This window comes from Notamacropus eugenii, chromosome X (genome assembly GCF_028372415.1).
Source record: "Notamacropus eugenii isolate mMacEug1 chromosome X, mMacEug1.pri_v2, whole genome shotgun sequence".
Lineage (NCBI taxonomy): Eukaryota > Metazoa > Chordata > Mammalia > Diprotodontia > Macropodidae > Notamacropus > Notamacropus eugenii.
Genome location: NC_092879.1, coordinates 36,337,367 through 36,355,307, shown reverse-complemented (window position 1 = coordinate 36,355,307; position 17,941 = coordinate 36,337,367). Strand labels below are relative to the sequence as shown.

General features: G+C 37.0%; 1 protein-coding gene and 1 long non-coding RNA gene across 2 annotated transcripts in view; both read right to left on the bottom strand.

Annotated features, from left to right (window-relative positions):
• LOC140515394 (uncharacterized) overlaps nt 1–17,941 on the bottom strand; it is a 1,104,438-nt gene that overhangs the window by 266,808 nt on the left and 819,689 nt on the right. The window lies entirely within an intron of this gene.
• Nucleotides 255–7,401, bottom strand: LOC140516421 (uncharacterized). The gene is made up of 2 exons (XR_011971356.1): nt 2,916–7,401; nt 255–1,351 (listed from the first exon to the last, which is right to left on the bottom strand). It is a non-coding gene; the product is annotated as an uncharacterized lncRNA (long non-coding RNA).

The window sequence follows — 17,941 nt, the reverse complement described above, 5'->3', positions numbered from 1 at the left end:
GACAGATTTCATTCATCTCAGTGTAGAAAGCTGTTGAGGCAGCTTGACTTAGCAAAGGCTGGCCCCTGACACATGCTACCTGTGTTGTCATTGGCAAGCCACTTAAACTCTCAGTGCCTGAAGCCAAGGTTTGACGTGTACCTCTATCAGTAATATAAACAACAACAAAGAAAAAAGTATATATAAATTATATTCAAGTAGTACTATATTAATATGCTACATTATGAAACACACAAAATGGACAATTAAAATAAAGGTGAAAATAAGTCTTAAAATATTTTATTAATTAGTGGTACAAAAATCTTTTCAGCATCATTAAAATATTAAATTTAAGATTTTTAAATATTAATTAGTACCATATTCTCTATGTTATGCATTTGGTGTTCTATACTATATTTTCTTCTTAGAATTTCTAATGTCAAAAACTTAAAAAAGAATTTCTAATATTTTCTGTACTGACAATGTAAAAATTCTAAGTGTTTTACCTAAATTTTCAGTAATCCATGGATAAACTACTATTTCTTCAAGTTTCTGTTAAAACATGTCATAGTCATTAAAGTTATAATAACAACTGTAATAAACTTAAATTTCAAAGATTTTCTGTCTAAAAGGGGAGAAATTGATGCATGTCATTAAAGTTTGCATGTGCACTAGCTAATAATATTTTATAGGTTAGTGTTAGAGATTGCATATTTATATATAGAACAGAATATTTTAGAATTTTAATTTTCATATTTGTGTATGAACTCTCATAAACAATAGTACAAACAACCTCTCAGAGTGTAGTACAACTTGTAATATGAAAATATTGTTAGAAATTTTGATCAATTAAAACATAATTTCTGCTTTTATTTTCTTAAATTACAATTTTTGTGTATTTTATATATTTGATACAAAATTATTAGTATTTTAGGGGTATATGGAGTGTTCAGGGAGAATTAGAATGTCTGCTGTGAGGGCTGTCATGAGCCTTTCAAGGCTGCTCATCCATCTTTGATGTCCAGCTTTCACCCAAATCTTACCTGAGGTTACGAGAAGGTGTAGTATATTCAGCAGCCACACCCTGGTAAAACCATCTCTGCGCACAGGCTAAATGATATTGATGGTAACCAACAGGCTTCAAACTCATTGATGAGTTAGGAGAATGTCTGTCCCAAGCATGTGAAGACTTCTCTCCATGGAATGGGTAGATAAGAACAACTTGTTCCAATGGGTCATGAAGGATTGCTGAAGCAGGTGGTGTGGAGCACTTAGAACTTGGTAAGACAATAGAAGATACCAGGGTCATCCACTGAATCTTGGGCCATCACCAGTCACTCTGACTTCTGTCTTGCCCTGGACTTCAATGACTCTAGAAGAGAGAGTGAGGCTGATGACTTTGTACTCTGCCTCACTTAAATCTAAATTCACACACAAATCAAGACATTATCCTGTGATGTCATTAGTCCTTTTCAGAATGAAAAATGAACAATATTTAATTTTAATTTTAAGAAAAATTTTAAATTTTAATTTAACTTAATTATAAAAAAAAATAATTATTATATCCGTGGTTCCAAAAACAAAGCATTATAAAAAGAAGACACTAGCAACTTCCATTTTCTGGTTTATTTGTACTGCAACACAACAAGTAATAAAAATTAACAATTTAAATGTTAGTGTAAGACACAACAAAAATTACATTTAAAATAGTGTATTTCATGAAAATCAATATCATTATCAGAGCATTGTAACAAGGGTCTTTTCTCAAGCTAAATGAGTCAATAGAGAATTGTGGTCTACAATAAAAGTTTTTATTCACTGTATTTTATTCTTTGACACATGCTTCTGCAAAAGGGGCAGATTTTTCAGTTTTACTTGGAAAGTATATTACTAGGGAGTAATAAGAGGGGTTACTCAATGTATTCTAACTTCTGGGTGTCAGCTACTGAATGGAGTTGGAAACACTTTCTGTAAAGGATGCTATGGATATTTGTACTTTGTAGAGGAACTATGTGAGCCATCCATCACATGGTATGAACTAAATGTAATCCCTCAATAATATTTGACATGGCATGCATACTGCAAGGGGAATTACAAAGCAAGTGATCTTGTGGACTACAACAGTAATCCAAATTTAGATAGTCATTTTGACTTAATAATATTCAGTGTTTTAAATCTTAATGCTTGTGAATGATATGTTAATTATTCTAACTCTTCATCCATATATCAGCATACATCACATGTGCTCATGAGTTTGGTTTATCTATTTTAACTGAATTGTTTATATAGATAGGCTCCCAGGAAATTTGCCTAGGGATTCTGTACATCTTGGGTGCAGGGCTGCCTCTAAGTAAAACTTTCTAAAGATCCTTCTCCCTTTTTTGTCTCCCTCCCTTTAGGACTCTGGGTTGGTTCCAAGAAACAGATCATAGATTGTGTAGATCATCTATCCCTTAGAAGGCACCTAAGGGACATGAAGTCCAATATCTTCATTTTCTAGATGAGGAACTGAGGCCCTGAGGAGTTGGGACCTGCCCAGGGTCACACAGCTAATAAATATCTGAGGAAGGGTTCATACTCAAGTCTTCCTAATTGAGTTTTAACACTCTATGTGTAATGTCATCTATTTGCCTCACCATGTGTCTCAAGGACCCACCTCCCCCATCCTTTTTTGGTAGTTCTCAAGCCTTTTCAGGGACTGTTTAGGTAGCAGTCATACTTTGGTTGGTAGTTTTTATTTTATCAACACAGTTACCCAAGTTACTTGCATCAATTGTAGGTAGAACTTTTGCCTGTGTAGTAGAATAAATAGATTAGCCTCTACCATGTACCAAGAATGAAATGTATGGTTGAAAATGAACTACATGAAATATGAAGTTACTTTTTCCTAAGTAATCAATTAAAGTACTTGTTAGCTTTAATGCTTAAAGACTCACTATGCAGAGTGGAATCTTGTTTCTTTACACTTTTTCTCTTAATTCACCCTCCATTCAGTGATTATACCAAAGGTCTTCCTCTGCTCAAAAATCTTCATCGACTGTTTATTATCTCCTGACCAAAAAAAAAAAAAAATCAACTTTTGCTTAGACTTTAAGGACCTTCCCAATTTGCAGTCATCCTACCATACTTTTCCTGTATCTCTTATATTGTTCTCCTTCCTCTCTTTTCCCTCATAAAATTTATGCTAGAGCCAGATTAGACTACTCTGCCCAGTTATCATATCCTACACTTTCCTGGCTTCATTTCATTCCTCACTTGGTTCCTTAGGTTTATAATATTTTTCTTCTTTCCCTTTGCCTATAGAATTTCTACCCATCCATCAAAACCCAATCTAATTGCAGCCTTACTCAAAAATCCCTCCAACTTGGTGATCTCTTTAATCCTATCATACTCTAAAAAGTAACTCTCTAATCTGATTTAATAAGAGTATTTTGTATTATAGTATGTGCCATATTCTCCTACTACACAATAAACTATAGGCCAGTATGTCTTTTTTACACCTGATAGATCCTAACCTAACACAATGTGCTTCATGCAGTAATGTCAGGGGTAGAGACTAGATTTGTGATTCTACTCATATAGGGAAGTCCAGGTGAGGCCCTCTCTCAACCACTGCAGGTACATACCTTTTTTGCAACTGATATTGTTAGAGAGAGTTATTTAGAACACTGAGAGGTTAAGTGACTTCCCTGAGGTCACATAGCTAGAATGTATCAGAGGAAATACATGGCGGTCCTGTTTCCAAGGCTGGCTCTTTGTCCACTATATCTCCCTATCCCATACAGTAAAAACTTTGCTAATGTTTGCTGCATCTAATTGATTTGAATGAGGCTTCAGGAGAAATGAGTGAATAAAACATTTTATTAATACAGTGATGTCTTAGGATCACCTTAATAACATCTTGACTGAAATCATGTTTTTTCTTTCTTGCATCAATTTGAAAACATCTTGTGCTGATATCTCATATTTTTGTTATTACATTCTTATCTGACATGTTTGATTTGGTGATACACAAATTAGAGATAAAGTTGATTTTGGTCTTATGTTAGTAAAAATTTCTGACTAAAAATAATTTCCCAAAAAGCTGAATTTTCATTCCAATACTGACAGTCTCTCTTTGACACATTCTTATTTTATTTAAATCTGATCCAGAATTAGATTTATTCACATAAAAAACACTATCAGTAAATCTTTCCTTCTTGCCCTCATTTGGTTGCAGACAGCTTACTTCAACAAAGATAATGAATTATTTCTCTTGTGGCCCTTATAGAAAGGACATAAAAAACCCCAAGACAGCCCTTTCATTTTCCATATCTTTATAAGTTCTCTGATAAGAACATAGCTTTTAATAATGCCTAACTATTTTTCCATTAATCTTGAGAGAAAACAAAAATTCAGTTCATATACTTCTTTAATTATTCTCCTCAAGACTTCAGAGAGGCTTCTGATATCGCCAAAAATAATCACTACTGACCAAGTACAAGAGTGTGTATGTATGGTGTGGATGCACATTGCAACGCCTGCACATTAATATACAAAAGTACCCAGAAGTGGACTGAGTGCTACGAAGTGTGATCACTTTTTAAAAAAAATCTCAACACCCTATTGCCTGTTCTGTGCTCAACTATTACATGTATGTCACCTTTTGCTAGTTGCCTCCAGGTGCTTGGATTCTAGTCTGAAGCCAAGTTTCACTTTCAGACCCTACCTCTGCCTTTTCAGCTTTACCATGCTTCTCTCTATTTTTGAGTTTAGATTGTTCAGACTGTAGTTCTGACCTCATCCTGGACAAGATCTTCTTGATTGCATCTCCCTATTAACCCCTCACTGATTACTAGACTGGTAAAGCTTCAATTTGTATCATGGATCCCACACACTTAGTTTTTCAATGTTTTAGACTGACGCTGGCCTTGGGGAGGAGTACATCAGAAGACTGCCTGAAGGAACTGAGAGTGTTTCACAGTGGACAAAATGATTTCATGCTGATTGTGGTGATGGGGGTGATAGTTGAAGTCTTTTATTTTCAAATGTAAACTTTCCTTTTATTATTCATTGAATAAATGTCAACAACTATGAACAATTCAGTATATAGAGGAGTATAAAATAGTACTGTATATGAAATTGCGAGCTATAATATAATTTTAAGAGCATATTAAATTTAACATGATAGTAACAAAACTGTCCTTCCTGTTTATATTGTTTGTGATTTTTATTCTCTTCTGTGTATTGTTTAAAAATTTATTGATTGATTTTTAATGTTCTTTTCTCTTTAAATTTTGATTTTTTTGGTGCTTCCAAGGTGGTATGATGTGATTCTTTTTTAAAAGGGGCCATCCCTTGATTAACTTCTTAAAGAGGTCTATTCATTGAATGGGTATATCTCATTCAAAGTGAGAATGTGATAAGACTTTGGTCTCACATTGCCTGGACCATCTCCAGTCATCCCGATGAATATAAGGCCACTGGACCCAGATGGCTGTGGAGGAGAAAGTGAGGCTGGTGACCTTGCTTAGCACTCCTTCACTCAAATCAAAGTCAGCTAACTGCAAGTCAGGTCATCATCTTGATGTCATGGTCCTCTTCAAGAACGAAGGACAAACACGTTAACAACCTGTGTGTGAGTGATGTGGGGAGTGGTGTGGTCATAGCTTTCCTGTTCTGTGCTCTGATCTTTACCCAGGAAGATCCCTGGTCCTTTATAGCCACGAATGCTAGAATTCCTCTTTGCCTTGGAACCAGGGCCTTTCATTCCCTTGTGACTGACCCCCTTTGCTCCTCTCCACCCTGGAACTGTCACCCAGCACTCTCTATGGGCAATAGAGTTGTTAATCAGAGCCAACTGTACCTAGGGTCAGCAAAGGATCCCTTGCAATTTCTCTTTGACTAGTCATCTGATCCTTTTTTCTGAGAGCTCCTGAAACTGCTGCTGCTGTGGCTGCTGGTGCTGCCACTTCATGTGTGGGGTCTGGACAGTCATCTGCCCCAGTGTCACAAACTCCTTCTGACAATCTCTTAAGTATTCTTAGGTCTGAAAAATGTCTCACCTAGATCTTTTGCTGGCTTTGCTGCTCCAAAATTTGATTTGAGGTGCTATTTTAAAGTTTTTGAAGGGGAATGTTGAGAGAGTTCATCTGAGTTGCCTCTAATCTGTCATTCATCTCTTCTGTGTATTTTTAATGTTTCATTGAAATTCATTTCTTCCTTTTAAAAATAATTTCTTTCATTGTTATGAATTTAGTAAATATCAATAAATATAAGCATTCAAATTATAGAAAAAGTACTGTATCTCAATCAGTGAATCTCCATGATGTATAGTAGCTTATTTTAAGGTATATATGAAATTTAAAAAGGCAATTCTAATAATGCTCAACTGCATCCTTTTATGCACTTATTTCTATTCTCTTCTTTGTATTGTTAAAATATTTTGATGCTAGTTCTTTTCATTTCTTTTTCTTCTTTTTTTGGCATCATTATTCATAACTCTCTCATTCATTTATTGTCAGCAAGCATTTATTAAGTGCTAAGTATGTGCCAAGCATTGTGATCATTCTCACTCATAATTCTTCTCTACCCCTCCCACTCTTTTGTAGCAAATAAATATAATCAAGTAATTAACAAATCCACACATTAGTCACATCTGAAAGTGCATGTTTTATTCTTTGCCTCTAGTCCATCACCTACTTCCCTGCCAAGAGATTAGAAGCACACTTTTTCATCAATCCTCTGGAATAATAATTGGCCATTGTCTTTCAAAATTGTTTTCCTTTAATTTTTGTAATCATTATAAGAATTATTTTCTTAGGTCTGTTCACTTCACTATGAATCAATTCATAGTAGTCTTCTCAAGTTTCTCTGAATATGTGCTTTTCATTATTTCTTAAAAGCACAATATTTTATTGAATTTATATATCATAATTTCTGACTTAATGGGCACTTCTTTTGTTTCCAGTTTTTTGTTAAAACAAAAAGTGCTGCTATGAATATTTTTGTAAACATGGGCCCTGTTCCACTGTATTTGACATTTTTGTGATAGAAGTCTTGTATCTGAAGGGCTGTCATATGGAAAATGGATCTGACTTGTTCTACTTTATCCCAAAAGGCAGAACTAGAAACAATCAGTAAAAGTTACAAATAGGATGCTTATAGCTGGCTATAACGAAGTTCTTCATAATTGAAAGCATTTCAAAGTGGAATGGGTTGTCTTAGGATGTAGAGTCTGCCTCAGGAGAGGTTCTCCAGTGAATGTTGAAGGCTAGTTTGCAGAGGTATTGTAGATGGGTTTTTTTTTTTTCATTTGATATCTCTTCTGGAAGAGTTCTGAGGTCCCTTGCAACTCTGAGTCTTGGATTCTGTGACATCAGTGGCAGAATAATCACAATGAAAAGACTTACTATAATATATTGTTACTTCAAAGGCCTCAAGGCCCTTTAATATATATATATATATGTATATATATATATATACACATATATATGTATATATACATATATACATACATACATATGTATATATATGGTGTTCTTTGAGGTTCAGCAACAAATGAGGGGACAATAACCTTGTAATCTATTCCTACAATGTCCATTTCATAAACCCTATCATAGTATTTGGTTTTTAACACTCTTTTGCAGTTACCACAGTCCAATTTACAATATACTTCTTCATGTTTTTGTCCCAGTTGTCCTAATTGGTGAGACAGGAAGAAGCAATGCAGTATAGTTGAAAAAGCAATAGACTTCTGGATATGTACAACTATAATTCTTGCCATTGAACCTGGCTGATGTCTTGGGCTCAGGAGTTCCTTTCTGAGTTATAAAAGGCTAAGCTGATCAGATGTTTACACTAAATTCAAAGCTGCTACGATGAGCTCCTTGCATCAGGTGGCCATCAGGTTGTCAAAGGAGGAGTGAACTGGCTGAGGTTGGGAATTGGAGAAAGTGAAGTGTTGATTGGAGGACTTCATGGAAGCTCCTAAACATTCAACCTATCTAAGTTAGGGGAAAGTCAGACTAACACAAAAGAAAAGGAGACTGGGAGCCAGGAAAGCTTGGCTTTGATACCATTTCAGACACTGTCTAGTTGTCCAATCAGACAAGTTACAACCTCTTTGGACTTCAGAGTCCTCATGTGCAAAGTGAGGCAGTTGGACTAGATCATTAGTATCATAGGATTATAGATTGAGAGCTTGCATGGAATTTTGATGTCATCTAATTCAACCACTGCATTTTATACGTGAGGAAGGACTGGAGTGGATAAATGGTTTGTCCCACATAGTCAACAGAAAAATTGGAATATGAATCCTAGATCTCTGACTCCAAATCCAGTATTTTCCACTGTATTATGCTGCTCTAAAGTCCTTTTCAGCACTAAGATGCTATGAATCCCTGGAAGCAAGAGCAGTATCTGATTCATCTTTGTACACGTAACACTCAGAAGAGAGCCTTATATAAACATCCATGTGTCAAGGATCTGTGATTTCACGAGGTAACACGAGGTAAGTTCCCTGTACTAATTCACATCAGCAATCTGTCTACAACTTTTGCATGGTCTTAGGGAGTTACCAGAGACCCGAATTACTTAAATTGACTTTCTCAGGGTCATATGACTAGTAAGTATCTAGAATATGTTTTCAACCTAGGTCTTTCTGATTTCAGATTCAGCATGCCATATATTAAATAACATTTCTTTTCACATAAAGGATTCTTTGTACACATTTGTAAAATACATTGAAATCTAATATGAGGATAGACTCAGAATGAGGATGGCAAATAGACAGAAAGGAAAGTTCTGATGCTGTTATGTTTCCTTCTGCCTTCTGTATAGGTGTATTTGCCTAATGGAGCATAGGATTCTGACCACATAGGAAGCAGAAGGCTTTCCTCTGCTTGCCTTCTTGAGCCAGTTTTGTGATTATTTTGACTCTTTGCAAGGGCTGGGTATGTAATGTGATATGCCCTTTATGTACCACTGGATTATAGTGCTGCTGATTTTTGGTTTGTTTATTTTTTCCACAAATCCACTCCCCACACTAATGAAAAAGAGAATGGGATTGTTATGGACTAGTTGAAGTAGAGAATAGGACATAAGGATGACAATCAGGCCAGATGTTGTGTTTCTACTCAAAACACCTTTTGGTCCTCAATAAGAACAGTTGATTTATGAAGAATTTAGCCAGTTTTAGGAGCCCCCCTTGCACTACAGCATGTGTGCTAAACCAACCCCATAGTGTAGTCTGTTATGGACTTCTCTCTTCCAAAAAAGCACAAATCTATCATCAAATGATGACTCATTCCCCCAACATTAGTATCTCCTCAAATTACTTAGAAAGATGTGTATCTGTGCATACATAATGCATATATACATGTGTGTGCACATGTATGTATGTGTGTATACATATATGCATATGTGTGCATACATAGGTACATACAGGCATACTTTGCACACATGTTGTCTTGTCTCTCACCATAGAATGTAAGGTCCTTGAGGACAGAGATAGGGATAGGGACATGTAATTTCATTATTATAGGTAAATCCCAGGTGAGGAAACTCCATCTACCAATGCAGATTGGCTCCTACGTAATTTATGGTCAAGAGAGTTATGTAGACCACGGAGACATTGTGATTGGCCCATGGTCATAGAGCAAGTTTATGTCAGACATGGGATTGGAACTCAGGTATTCTAGCTTCGAGGCCAGCTTTCTCTATTCTCTATGCTCTGCTATCTTTGAAGTCCTCCTGAGGGGGCAGGAATTATTTCATTTTTATCTTTGTATCCCCAGTGCCTAGGACAATGCTTGGCACATAGCATTTAGTAAATGCTTACTTGCTTGCTTAATAACTAATAGAAAGAACACTGAATCTAGAATGAGAAGAGAAGTTCAAATGTTGTTTTGGTATTAACTATCTGTGAAATTTGTAGCTACTCACTTCATTTCTACAGATTCTGTCAAATAAAAGGGTTGGACAAAATGATCTCTAAGATTCCTTCCAACTTCAGATCAAGAATGAGATCAATTACATGGTGGTTGTTCTCTCAGCTCTTCCTCTGTTCCCCCTTCTTACTTCCTATCATTGTGTCTGATGGTTGGTTCAAGTAATTCTGCCTTCCTTCCCAACACACTCCAATCTTTAGTAGCCAACAATGAAATCCCTGCGGTGCCACATTGCTCCACTTTGCTTACTGATGTGTTATTATCAAAAGGGAAAGTATGTACATCTTGTTCATTCATTATTCATTCCTGAAAAGCCAGGACAAAGATCTTAAAAGCACTAATGCCATGTTTTTTTTCAAGTAAAACCTTTGGGAAGGCATGGGGCTGTCCTCGGGGATATATGGACTCACATGATTAGTTCTACTCTTTACTGATTTTAAAATAAAATCTTTCAATTATTCATTAAGAAGTAGATGAGAAAAAATTATCAGCAATCATCAGTCTCAGTCAAAAAAAGATAGATAGGTGACAACATCTACTACAAAAACTCCAGGGTTATGGAGAAAGCTAGTTAGAGGGGATGACCCAATGAGTAAACCACTGAAAAGAAGGAAAGGAAATCTGCTTTGTATTTTCCTCTCCTCAAATGCGCCATTTCAAAAATCTACTTTTAAAAGTCATGGCTTATGCCTAAGCACAGCTATACGGAATGAAAGGACAATTGGCTGAAACAATATGCGTTGGTGTATCAGAGAACACACACTGATTTTGAGGAAGTCATTATAAAAAAAAGTGCCTTAGCGGAGAAGTTTACTATTTTAGAAAATCAGTAGCTCATGTACACTTTGAAATTTTCTTATGTTAAATAAATCCCCTTTAAAAATTCCAGTGTGCGATTTCCCTCTCCTGGATTTCAGAATGTTTACAAGAAGAAAACAAATGGAGGATTTTTAGTACTAGGCTGGAGATAGAGGGATGGGACACACACTAAGCCTTGATTGGTGAATGAAAAGAAGAAAACAACTTGTGCTGCTAATATGCAGAAGTGGTAGATCAAACAATTTTCTCATAAATTCATTCAATAAAGGTTGAAATCCTTTATTGTGAGCAATACATTGTGCTAGATGCTTCATAAATACTTGTCACATGGAGAGTAACCTCTAAATCCATTTGTACCACCTAGAGATAGGGAATTAATTAATGTAGCAGCCACGATACAGCCCAGAATCCTTCCCACACCATGTGTATCCTGACAAAATAGTTCTATTTGTACCAAAGCTTTAGGAAATGAAGTTGGGTCGTGTCAGAAACTTGAGGACCCAGGTCCAGTAAGGAGGAATAAAAACCTTTTGGCAACAATAGGTTGGTAGTCTTGGGTCTGGCAATAGTGTCTGAAAGTTTCCCATGATAGTTAAAGTCTCTGTACTTGGGAGTAAGATTGCTCCTCTCAGCAATAATATCATGATTATGCTTACTCTCAGCCTAGTACTTAAAGCATAGATTTTGCAATCCATTCTTTAAATTTACAGTAACTTTTATTGTCCCTTTAAAAATGTCTTTATGAGGCTGCTTGAGTGTGTACAGGGTTTGCATGATATGGAAATTAACTAGTCCATTCCTTCTGATGAGATACACAACACCAGGATTTATAATCTATCCTACCCCTTCTTCCTAAGATCCTCCAGGTCTTACCATCTGCCCTGCCTCTATGTCTTGCTGTCTTCTGGCATCATCACCATAATGAGCTCTGAGTTGTGCCCTGTGACAAGCCATAGCTACTGAACCTCTAGGTCTTCTGGGTCTCTTTATCTCTTTCATTGTTGAACTTTCTATTATATGTGAAAATGTGAGTCCCTTGAGAATGGGGGCCACCCGTGGTTTTTTTTTTTTTCCATTTGTAGCCTCAGCATATAGGACAGGGTTGACTCATTGTAAGAGTTAGATTGGCTCAGTGGATAGAGCAGTGGGTGTGGAGTCAGGAAGACCTGACTTCAAATCCAGCCACAGACACTTACTAGCTAGTCAGATAATTTCTGTTTGCTTCAGTTTCTTCATCTATAAAATAAGCTGGAGGAGAAAATGGCAAACCACTCCTGTATCTTTGCCAAGAAAACCCAAGATGGGATCATGGAAAGTAAGACGGGACTGAAAATGACTGAACCAACAAAGACACACAAAGTGTCTCACAAATGCTTTTTAATTCATTCTTTTTTTGTTAATGAATATGTCCTTATGAGTGACATTTTTTCGTATGTATTCAACTCTCAACTTACAAAGAGAGTATATTCCAAAAGCACATTGGATCATAGATTTAAAGTCTGGAGGTCATCTAGTCCATCCCATTTTGGAGATTAGAAACTGAAATTCAGAGAGGACAAATGATTTACCCAAGATCATATAAGTAGGTAGTAAATGGTAGAGCCAGGATTTGAACTCAGCTACTTTGACTTTAAATTGCTTTCCATTACACTTATGTGAAAATTAATTATTGTAGAGAATGATATAGATGGTAACTTGTATTATAGAGAGCTCCATTAAATTTATTTTTGTTGCTCTTGTTAAATGCAGTTGATAGTGCACATTTATAATAAAAAAGTAGAAAACAGTGCTGTTCCAGTGTAGTTCTTAAATATTTTTTTTTAAATAGAATGCAGTTGAGAAATACTTTAACAATTACTTTGAATGCTGGCGCTTGAGAAAAAGTAGGGTTCCTTATAAGAGGACAAGGAGGTAAATTGAGACCCATGTATGCATTTTAAGGAGATTCCTAGGCATTTTTAAGGACTTTAGAAGTTGAATTCCTCTAGTTCCTTAATATTTCTGATTTCACTTCAAAATGTAAGGTTTTTCTATATTTGATAAATATGTATGCTTAGCAAGCATCTTACACTTACCAACCATTATTATATTCATTTTCTGATTCATAAATGGAATGAGGAGAGATATAGAAAAAAAAATCCAAAGAAATAAAGAGTGTGTGTGCATGTGTGCGTGCATGTGTGTGTGTGTGTGTGTAAGAAGTTGAATCCTTGAACTGGAGATCACTAAGCAGTGAATAGTTAAAGACAGAAAAAAAGGGAAAAACAGTATGTGCCAAAGTCTTCTGAGGAGGATGACAATATGGATATCACACAGTTTTTTCTTTGGTTAACAGGTGGTGGGATTAGCTCAAGACTATTTGTGATCCCAAGATGGGAGTGGAGAGGAAAGTATGTATCATAGTACAGCAGCCTCCCTATGGACAGGAGGAGAAAAATTAATGAGCAGTCCATTTTCAAGTTGAACGTCTATAATTTGAGGAGTGTTTATATTTGAGTCAGTTTAAGAATATCAGTGTCATAAGCCCAGAGAACATCAAGTACCCTGTGATATATGAAGGCAACAGGGAGAGGAACAAGCTAAATGATCAGGGAAAAAACCTTACACAATGTTCCACCCACTAGGTGCTTAATAAATATTGATTGAATGAATGAGAATATGTGTGAATGAAGAGGAAAGGTACTTGGAATTTTTTTCAGAGCCTTTTGGTTTTTTTTCACTGCAAAAGGAAATTTATGCTTTTAATCTAAAGTGTCAAAAGAATTGATTGACAAAATGTTGTTTCCCACTGTACCAAATCCAAACTCTGCTTGGTGGGGAAGTCACATAAATACAATTTATGATGTGTTATAAAAATGTTTCTTTGTTAAAATTGGTAAGAAGTGATAATCACTTCCTTTTTGCCCTATATTTTAAAAAGCAGTTTGAAAAGACGTTCATGTTCCAACAGTTTGTCTCAGTTGCATTAATATTTCACTTCTTCAATTTAATATTTCAATTGATGTAATTAGGCATTTGACATTATCCATTTGCCTGGTACATTTACCTTTATTTTTTTCTTTAAGTGTGTGTATATAGACATACGATGATGTATGTGTCTATGTACACATATAATTATGCTATACATATATGTATGATTTTTCATACTTGCCTATATATTTGGATATATCTGTATAATTTCAAGCAACTCAATAAAATATTCAGTAGAGTTCTAATCAATCATGTACTGAAGCCTACTTACAATATGTGCATTTTGCATACACACATGCACACACACACACACACACACACACACCTCTCTGAAAAAGAATTAGGTAATTTACTTTCTCTACTAGTTATAGTACACACAATTTCTTTAGGAATACAAAATTGTTGCTGCTTTTGCTTGAGAAGTCTGTTACTCTAATCTTTTAACTTCTGACAACTGCCCAGTGCCTGAAATAACCCCACTTTACTGAAACCTAAGAACATTGCATAGATTAAAGTAAAAAGAAGAACTTGAAGGGGACCAGTCGTGAAGCAAGTTAGCTGTAGAAAAGATATGCAAATCTTGCTGTTAGAGTAAAATGGCTCTTTGGAAAAAGTCCAATGTATAAAAGGGGCCATCTTCAGTCATCCTGATCTGTATCTTACTACTGGACCCAAATGGCTCCAGAGAGAAAGTGAGGCTGGTGACTTTCAGTCCTGCCTCACTTAAGTCCAATTCACTTACACATCATGGTTATCATCTTCCTGATATCATGTTCCTCTTTGAGAATGAAGGGCAAAGAACAACAGCAAGAGCAACAATGTATATAAAACAAATAACCTATTTGTTAGTGACCATTTGAGTGTTAGGTAACATAAACATAGGGGCAGCTAGGTAGTGCACTGGATAGAGCACCAGTGCAGGAGTCAGGAGGACCTGAGTTCAAATCTCACCTCAGACACTTGACACTCACTAGCTGTATGACCTTGGGCAAGTCACTTAACCTCAATGGCCTCATCCTGGGTCATCTCCAGTCATCCTGATGAATATCTGGTCACTGAATTCAGGTGGCTCAGGAGAAGAAGTGAGGCTGGTGACCTGCATAGCACTCCCTCACTCAAAACAAAGTGAAGTGTAAGTCATGTCAGTATTTCTCTGATGGCATGGTCTTCTTTGGCAACGAAGGATGAACACGCACTCTCTCTCTCTCTCTCTCTCTCTCTCTCTCTCTCTCTCTCTGCATATATATGTGTGTGTATATATGTATATATATATATATATATACATATATACACACACATATATATGTATAAATATCTATATATATACACACACATATATATGTATATACGCATATATATACGTATATATATGTATGTGTGTGTGTATATAGTACCATGCTTGTGATTGTGACTAAACCAGCTAACCGAGATGAGTCATGCGGGTGTTTTCGCCCATCTTTAAAATTTCCATGCACTACAAATTCATAAACTCACTTTTGTAACAATCAGCAAATGATATTCCAAACTGAAGAAATTAATAATTAAATTAAATCTGTGATGCAGCCTCATTTTTTCAGTTGTATTTATTTTTCAGTTGTATTTTTGTATAACTGTACACATTTTCAATTGTACATGGCTCAGTTAAAGTTTACTTGATTAGGGGGGCAGAGCCAAGATGGCGGAGTAGAAACACACAAATACGCTAGCTCCGAACCCACAGCCCATGAAATATCCGTAGTAAAGAGCTGCCAATAAATTTGGGAGCAGGAGAAGCCACATAACAGTGCAGCGGATATGATTTCTGTTCCAGATAGCCTGAAAACCTCTGGCAAAAGGTTCTTCACGCAGCTGACTGGGAGCCCTGCCACGGCTGCCCAGAGCCGAGAGGAGCACCTCCGAGCAGGCTTCAGGGACAGAATCTCCAGCAGCCACATGGGTCCCTCCACCCACAGGTGACAAGGGTTAGTGAGAGGGTCTCTTTGGCGAGTCGAGAGGGGAGTGGGGAGCCCCCATGACTCAGGCCCCCTCAGGAGGCAGCAGCGGAGGTGGGAGCAGACTGGGGCTACCCAAGCAGGCAGGAGCCTGGATCCATTGTTGAAGGTCTCTGCATAAACCCCCTGAGGGAACTGAGCCCTATAGGTGGCCCTGCCCCCACCCTGGCAGCTGAATTTAATCTCACACTGAAGAGCAGCCCTGTCCCCGCCAAAAGCCCTGAGGCTGGAAGCAGCATTTGAATCTCAGACGCCAAGCGCTGGCTGGGAGGATCCTGAGGCAAAGTGGGTATGAAGAGAATATTCAGAAGTCAAGTTACTGGCTGGGAAAATGCCCAGAAAAGGGAAAAAAAATAAGACTATAGAAGGTTACTTTCTTGGTGAACAGGCATTTCCTCCCCTCCTTTCTGATGAGGAAGAACAATGCTTACCATCAGGGAAAGACACAGAAGTCAAGGCTTCTGTATCCCAGCCCACTCAATGGGTTCAGGCCATGGAAGAGCTCAAAAAGGATTTTGAAAATCAAGTTAGAGAGGTGGAGGAAAAGCTGGGAAGAGAAATGAGAAACATGCAGTCAAAGAATGAACAGCAGGTCAGCACCCTGCTAAAGGAGACCCAAAAAAATGCTGAAGAAAATAACACCCTGAAAAATAGGCTAACTCCATTGGCAAAGGAGGTTCAAGAAGTCAATGAGGAGAAGAATGCTTTCAAAAGCAGAATTAGCCAAATGGAAAAGGAGATTCAAAAGCTCACTGAAGAAAATAGTTCTTTCAAAATTAGAATGGAACAGATGGAGGCTAATGACTTACTGAGAAACCAAGAAATCACAAAACAAAACCAAAAGAATGAAAAAATGGAAGAGAATGTGAAATATCTCATTGGAAAAACAACTGACCTGGAAAATAGATCCAGGAGAGACAATTTAAAAATTATGGGCCTACCTGAAAGCCATGATTAAAAAAAGAGCCTAGACATCATCTTTCATGAAATTATCAAGGAAAACTGCCCTGAGATTCTAGAACCAGAGGGCAAAATAAATATTGAAAGAATCCACCGATCACCACCTGAAAAAGATCCAAAAAGAGAAACTCCTAGGAATATTGTGGCCAAATTCCAGAATTCCCAGGTCAAGGGGAAAATATTGCAAGCAGCTAGAAAGAAACAATTCAAGTATTGTGGAAATACAATCAGGATAACCCAAGATCTAGCAGCTTCTACAATAAGGGATCGAAGGGCATGGAATAGGATATTCCAGAAGTCAAAGGAACTAGGACTAAAACCAAGAATCACCTACCCAGCAAAACTGAGTATAATACTTCAGGGGAAAAATTGGTCTTTCAATGAAATAGAGGACTTTCAAGCATTCTTGATGAAAAGACCAGAGCTAAAAAGAAAATTTGACTTTCAAACACAAGAATGAAGAGAAGCATGAAAAGGTAAACAGCAAAGAGAACTCATAAGAGACTATAAAAGTTGAACTGTTTACATCGCTACATGGAAAGACAATAGTAGTAACTCTTGAAACTATTCAGTACCTGGGTACTTGGTGGGATTACACACACACACACACACACACACACATGCACATGCACACACTCATAGAGACAGAGTGGGCAGAGTGAATTGAATAGGATGGGATCATATCTTTAAAAAAATGAAATCAAGCAGTGAGAGAGAAATATATGGGAGGAGAAAGGGAGAAATGGAATGGGGCAAATTATCTCTCATAAAAGAGGCAAGCAAAAGATTTTTTTAGTTTGGGGAAAAAGAGGGGAGGTGAGAGAAAAACATGAAGTTTACTCTCATCACATCCCACTAAAGGAAGGAATAAAATGCACACTCATTTTGGTATGAAAACCTATCTTACAATACATAAAGGTGGGGGACAAGGGGATAAACAGGGTGGGGGGGATGATGGAAGGGAGGGCATGGGAAGGAGGGTACAATTTGAGGTCGACACTCACGGGGAGGGTCAGGATCAAAAGAGAGAATAGAAGTAATTGGAGGCAGGATAGGATGGAGGGAAATATAGCTAGTCTTATACAACACGACTATTATGGAAGTCATTTGCAAAACTACGCAGATGTGGCCTATATTGAATTGCTTGCCTTCCAAAGGGAGGGGGTGGGGAGGGAGGGAGGAAAAGAAGTTGGAACTCAAAGTTTTAGGAATAACTGTCAAGTACTGTTCTTGCGGCTAGGAGATAAGAAATACAGGTAAAGAGGTATAGAAAGTTATTTGGCCCAACAGGAC